Below are 7,127 nucleotides of genomic sequence, written 5' to 3' on the forward strand. Positions count from 1 at the left end.
CAAACAGAACAAGCTACTCAAGTAGACATGTTCCACCATGCAGTTATCATACTGAGATTAATTTACAAGACAACCTAGGGAGAACAATTTTGGGGGAAAAAAAAAAAACTTTGTCCTTTCGGTATGGTTTTAAGGTGCATCATTATTGGATTCACAGCAGTATACAGCCAGCAACTTATCGACTTTGATGTTTCTGCCTACCTCTCTTCTCCTCTCTTGATATTACCAGGAGGTAGAGGGTCCTTGATTTGCATCTTCTGCTGCTTAAAGAGCCTATTTAGGGCCTTTTACTAGAATCAGCTAAGAGCTTTAGCTTCTTCAGTGGACACCTGAATTACCGCAGCATGGTACACTCCTCATGCAGACTGTGACCGCGTTCTCTTTACTTTATTATCTCGTTATCCCCTTAAGTATACTTTGCCCACTTACATTAGCAGAAACCCATTTCCTCCTTTCACTAACGATAGCCCAACAAATCTATTAAAACTTCCACAAGTGTTAAGTAAGGACAATCTACCATGTAGCTTGAATTAAGAAAGGTACACTTTTCATCGCTGATTTAGACCTTTCCTTTCCTTTCATCTCATTTACTCTCTACCATGCTGGCAAACAAAGAAATACGGGAGAGCACTTTACATGTTTCACTTAACGGTGCAACACATTTTGTCTCCAACCATACCCCACGTCGCAAGATGTTAAATCTTACCTGGCATCAGTGGTTCATGCTTTGATGATTAATTACAAGTCTAATAGAAAAGATAAACAACCCATTGCAATTGCAGAACAGGAAAAGTACACTGTCTTAATCATGGATAAATTACTAAATCATACTCACCACAGGTGTGTAGGTTTATGTTACCAGCATCTGCTGTGAATCACATGAAGTTATTATTTTCATTCTACAGCACCAATGGATGTTTATGGAAATAACTGTACACTATACAATTTTGATTGCACAGCGAGAAAAATAGTTATTTAGAATGCAATTTGGACTGCAGTATTTCTTTTTCGTTGCCTCTCATTTGGCAGCTTATCCTACTCAGATATTATCATCAATATGCCATACATAAACTACATTCATCACTGGTACTTAAGCTTATTAACTAAACAGCAATTACATTTCCGTTGGAGGATTATGGGAATGAATGCAACTGAGTGTCACGTTTCCTTCTTTACAGCACAATGTGCTTTTTGTTGTTGACAACAAGCCATAATGTCAACAATCTGCCTGAAAGTATGTGTCATCAAAGGCTAAAACAGCATTTTTATGAACATACTCATTTATAGACATTTTTTATAAAACTTTGTGTGTTCTAATGTCAATTTATTTTGAACACAAACTTCACAGAAGATTAAATTATAGAAGATTCAAATATATTCAATTATAATTTGTATAATTTTACAAATTCATGAAGGTCCAATATTTAGGCAAAACCCCATCTTTATTTTTTAGGGTAACTTTTAGAGTTATCAGGACCCACTAACATGGTATGTAACTTCCATTCAAAAGCTACTGGTAACTTGTTGCATGTCTTGGTAACCCTTCGTCTCTCTGTTTGAGGCTCCTCCAGAAGAAACCCAGCCTTTCTGATTCCAGATCAGCTGAGAGCAGAGCCAAGACAAGTGACTTCTCTGCATTACATCCCCATGGCAGCAAGTCTGTCCACCTTATGATGGGTCCCTCTATGGTCTCTTGACAATGCTTAGTATCTGTGACAAGGAGAAAGCTCATTCTTCTCTTGTGACAAATTCCAGACCCGAGTCCAGAGGAAAGATCCCTGCCTGCCACCCAAATGGCTGGTGCAGTAGGCTGGTCTTCAGAGGCCAGGGCCGACATTTCCCATAGCAGGCAACATCACAGTGGACCCATTAAAGGGGACTACTTAAGGCTTACAGATATTGGTAGTATTAAAATTATCCAGATTTTTTTTTTTAAGGGTAAAATTGGAAAAGAGAGCCTGAGAGCTACTTCATGTAATGAGGGTAAAACTAGTTTTTTTGTTTGTTTTTTAATGAAAAAATGCTTCCCTAACCTGATGTAAATTTTATACTAAATGCTGGTAAATATCGACATAGGACAAAAATCACTTTTATTGGGGAGGGGGAAAAATCACAAATGAAATCATTAGCTGCTACTACAACTTGTAAATAGTAAGTTGTAATATTTGAAGTAATGAAAGTCGCATTAAGTTATTTTCACCTGAATTAACCAGGTTTATTGATATAATTACAATTCTGCTTCATTTGCATATATTAATAGAGATTTTGTATTCACTGTATAATGGTTTTATGAAGCAACCTGTTATGACTAAACGTGGGGCTGGCCAATTAAAAACCCAGGCTTTCTGTTCAAGCTTTCGGCCGCCTGAGTTTGCATGAGCTGTTCCTTCTGTATATCTAGACTTGTTCCTCCTGTCCTCGTGATTCCTCAGGGGATGAGACTGTAAGTTCAGATTTTTAATAAATCCTAGAAACCTTCAAAGGAGGAAAACAAGTCTACATAAAATGATAATGAATCTGTCATTTCTCTTTTTTATTTTTAAAACTTATAATTGCAACCTTGCATTTTAGTTTAAAAATGTGTCACTGCTGTGTGGTCCAGATGTTGGGTTGACATTCCCACCATTAGCAAGAAGTGATTCATTCTCCACATGTGAAGTTACAATCCTCTGTCTATTTACTCTTTTAAGACAGCAAAATCCTGCTGACTTTTCACACTTTTGTATAGAGCAAGGCATATACATGAAAAATAAAATTATCACTTACTTCTTAAAGAAGAAATTTAGAATACTGATTCAGAGTAGACGTTCTCTGGAATGACTTTCCTCCAAATTTTAGACTGATTTTTCTTTCAGCTCTCAATTAACAGAATTTATTTAATTTATATTTCAGTTAGCTGTTTGAAAAAAAGACATTTTTAACAACCCTGGATTGTTTAGATTGTTGAGCACTGGATATTTTCCTCCTAATAAATATTATGTAGTTTTACCTTAATTTTATGCAGAGATTTCTACTCATGAATATTTAAGGAAGAAACATAATTTTGTTATTTTCTTCTGTCTCAAATATATATATATATATATAAGTATATATAATAAGTGAGGTTTAATTAATGTTTTGTATTAGCAAGTGACTTTCTTCTTAGGGAAGATTCTGTATTTGAAAGCAAAAGTACTGGCTCCACACATGTACAAGTTACTAATTGGCATATATCGTTGATTCTTAACCTGTGGGTTGTTATTATGATTATCGCTATTAATAGATTAAGAAATCGAGGCAGACAGTGGTTAAGTAAGCTGCCAAGGTTGAATGGCTTACAGTCAAGAGAGCAAAAACTCAAACTAAGGCCCTTGAAGTCCAAAGTCCATGTTTTTGCCCATCTCTCTATTGTCACTCTGGGCTATTGGCACAAGAATACAGAAGAATGGGGATACCATTTCCCCAAGATGGGAAAGGGTGTAGGCAAAGTAACTAGGGAGCGGTGGGACATGGCGGGGGTGTGGGAGGAAGAGAAGGAAGCAAGTGTTTTCATTTGGATACATTAGAGTGGAGGGAATGCTATGAATTGAACTGTGTCCCCCTAGAAGATGTTAAAGACTTATCCCCCAAGTACTTATAAATGTGACCTTATTTGGAAAACAGTCTCTGCAGATGATCAAGTTAAGATGAAGTCACTGAGGGTGGTCCCTAATCCAGTATAACTGTGTCCTTATTAGAAGGAGAAAGTTGGAAATGGGCACAGGAAGAATGCCATGTAAAGAAGCAGGCAGAGATCAGTGTGTTGCATCTACCATTGAAGAAACACCCACAAATCCCAGAAAACCACATGAAACAAGGAGAGGGGTCTGGAACAGATCCTCCCTCACCCCTTGGAAGGAACCAACCATGCCAACACCTTGATCTCAGACTGGTGGCCTCCAGAACTGGGAGGCAATATGTTTCTGTTGTCGCCTGGTGATTTTTGTTACAGCCACCATAGGACACTAATACAAGGCTCTGTACTCACCAAGTAGAATGAGGTGAACAGACAGTTGTATGTGTGAGTCTAAGTTCATGGCAGGAGCCTGGGCTTGATTTGGGTTTGAATAAAATGTACATACAATAAAATTATATTAAAAAGAGGCACACAAATCTACAGTTACTTTTTAGGAGATCTTGATTTCTAATTAGAAAATGATCTGATTTCTAATTAGAAAATGTCCTAGATCTGTACATATTTTTCCATGCAAAATTAATCTCACATTTTTCAAATTTAGCCTACTGGAAACCAGCTTAATTTTGGCCTAGCTGTATTTCTGTTACCAGCAAGACCAACATGAAACCTGCTTTGAAAACAAGTCACTGTATATAAGTATAAGGAACTAGTATTTGTTGAACATTTACTATGTGCCAGGGATTGCATTGTGGACACTGCAGGCATATTCTTGCTTTAATTTTATAGTATCTCTTGGTTGCAAAAGAGAAATCAGTATTTTTTGCAGTTACCCAATTTATAGCCAAGTAAATGAGACAGAATTAATTAAGAGATGCCAAGCACATGGTAGGTTTTTAATAATTGTTTGTTTCCCCACCTTTATGGGTGGGTTATTCATCATGAGAACTATTAATATTATCAAGAATGTGTCAAAATAACCAAAATCATAATAGGCATGTGTCTAACTTCTGGTACTAGACTGAAGGAAGTGTGTGTGTGTGTGTGTGTGTGTGTGTGTGTGTGTGTGTGTGTGTGTGTGTGTGTGAAGCTTCTTAGCTGTAATCAACAATTTTGGATGGTAGAAGCAAAAAAATGAGTTTATGAAGAAGCTATCATTTAGCCAGATGAATCAACAGAACAAGAGAATCAGACCAATGGAATCTATGGAATCAGGCCCAACTTTACAAAACCATGTGCAGATTTCATGTGGTAAGAAAAGCACCACTACCTTTCAATCACCAGGTATTACAGCTTTCTCTGCTGTCAGGACTTGCACGGGAAATTCAGTTCTGCAGAATTCACTACCACTGCTTGCCACCTGGGAGTGAAATCCGTGGTCCCTTTTTCTGACGTCATTTGCTTCTGGGTCAAAGTCAGCACAATCGAGATATTGGAAGGAATGAGGTCATGTGTATGAGTCTCTGTCACTAGGACACTTGAGAAAGCAGGAATGTAGCACGTAGATTTCTTTCAAAGGGAATGTTCCCTTACTCCCATGAGTTCCTTAACATTCCTAAATAAACAGAGATTTGGACAGCGCATGGTTGTAGGAGTGACACACTGTGTCTTATTCGTCTGTATATCCCAACACATAACCATACCAATATAACGATAAAATATAATAGGCACTTAATTTAATAAATCAAATAATATGAAACCTCAGGAATAATAACATCAATTGAGTGAATTTTTATGATCCACTTAAAAGTTATTCAAATAATTTTTTTATTACTTATTCAAACTTTAACCAAGGATCCCAATTTTGAAGCCATGCCAAATTTCATACTTAGACTTTTAACTGTACATAAGCAGGTTGTTCTCTTTTATCTACTATTGGCCAAACTAGTTAGATTGAAATGGATATTCAAAAATGTTAAGTATTTTGAGGGGGGAGGGTATAGCTCAGTGGTAGAGTGCATGCCTAGCATGCATGAGGTCCTGGGTTCAATTCCCAGTACCTCCACTAAAAAAAAATAAATAAATAAACCTAATTATCTCTCTCCTCCCCAAAATACAAAACAAAGCAAAAATTAAGAAGGAGGATATGGCTCAAGTGATAGAGGGCATGCACGAGGTTCTGGGCTTAATCCCCAGCACCTTCTTTAAAAATAAATAAATGAATAAACCTAATTCCCAACCCCCTCAAAAATTTTTTTAACTAAATTTTTTTTTAATTTTAAAAATGTCAATATTTTGTTCACATAATGAAAAATTGTGGTGAATTTATTAGAAAAATGCTATTATTTGACTCCTGAAGCAGTAATTTCTCATTGGATTTCATTTGTCAGAGAGATAAAGCTAAAGCAAAATCAGTGTAACCCCACTCACTTGGGATAGAAAGTAATTAATAAGTGGATCTGGGGAAACGTTTTGGCCAAACACTCTGGAGAACTAACCAATTAACAGAGCATCTCACCACAGTCTCTGAACATCATTCATTCATTATTTAGCATGTATTTACTGATGCACTAGCACAACGTGCCAGGCATGGTATTGAACTGGGGGTGTGTACACAAAAGTAAAAAACATACAAAAGTAAAGCAGCATCACATTTCCCCCTTAAAAGGCAAACAAGTAGAGAAATTCTACTTTCAAATAAATGCTATTGCAGTTCCAGAATGTTTAACTAATCAGGAAGTTATTTTTGCTTAAATTATTATACATGCTGCTGTATCACTCCAGATGTAATTGTTAAGTACAGTTTGTGTCTTTTCACTCTTTACCATATCCTTTCTTTTGGCCTTTCCTTCCATATGCTTGTCTCTCTCCTGCCTGTGGTTTTTCTATTTCTATCTCCCTTTAAAAAAAAGAGAGAGAGAAAGAAGAAAAAAAAAAAGATATCACTTTGTCTGCTGTGCACTAAACTGAATAAGGAAATGGTATCCATCAACTTTATCTCTTGGCACCAGTCTTCCTGGTAATATATAGCACGCTACTAATTTTCAGGTGAATAAAACGTCCTTGCCACCTGACTGTGGATATATGGATATAATCTTTCCTTTTGTATGTGTTTTTTACTGTTTTTTTTTTTTTATGGAACTTTCAAACGAAAGTACTTGACAAGGGAAAGAAAAGCTAATTCATTCTTTGTCTTCTTATTCTTAAAGGACAGGACATTAGAGTATTTGTCCACTGGTCTACATTGAGGTTATCTTCCATGCCATTAGCTCCTCCTTCAGGCTAGACTTTTACATGGGCCAGAAGGACCAAAATTAAAGGATCTGGAGGGAGGGAGGGAGAAAGTGAACAAAATTACTGCTTGACATAAGATGCCATCTACACAGATGTGTCTGCACTCACATGGTGCTGTCCATCGCCACAACATCTGAAATCAGAGGCAGGCCAAGGGGAGGTCAAGGACAGGTGCCATTGCAAGTTTTGATGCAGCGTCAATTCTAGGATTTCCCTGACAATATTCATCCAGCCAATAGTG

General features: G+C 36.9%; 1 non-coding gene across 1 annotated transcript; it reads left to right on the plus strand.

The window, feature by feature from the left end:
- Positions 1-5,584: 5,584 nt before the first annotated feature.
- On the plus strand, positions 5,585-5,657 carry TRNAA-AGC (transfer RNA alanine (anticodon AGC)). The gene has a single exon. It is a non-coding gene; the product is annotated as a tRNA-Ala (tRNA).
- Positions 5,658-7,127: the final 1,470 nt, after the last annotated feature.

Source organism: Camelus dromedarius, chromosome 13 (genome assembly GCF_036321535.1).
Source record: "Camelus dromedarius isolate mCamDro1 chromosome 13, mCamDro1.pat, whole genome shotgun sequence".
Classification (NCBI taxonomy): Eukaryota; Metazoa; Chordata; class Mammalia; order Artiodactyla; family Camelidae; genus Camelus; species Camelus dromedarius.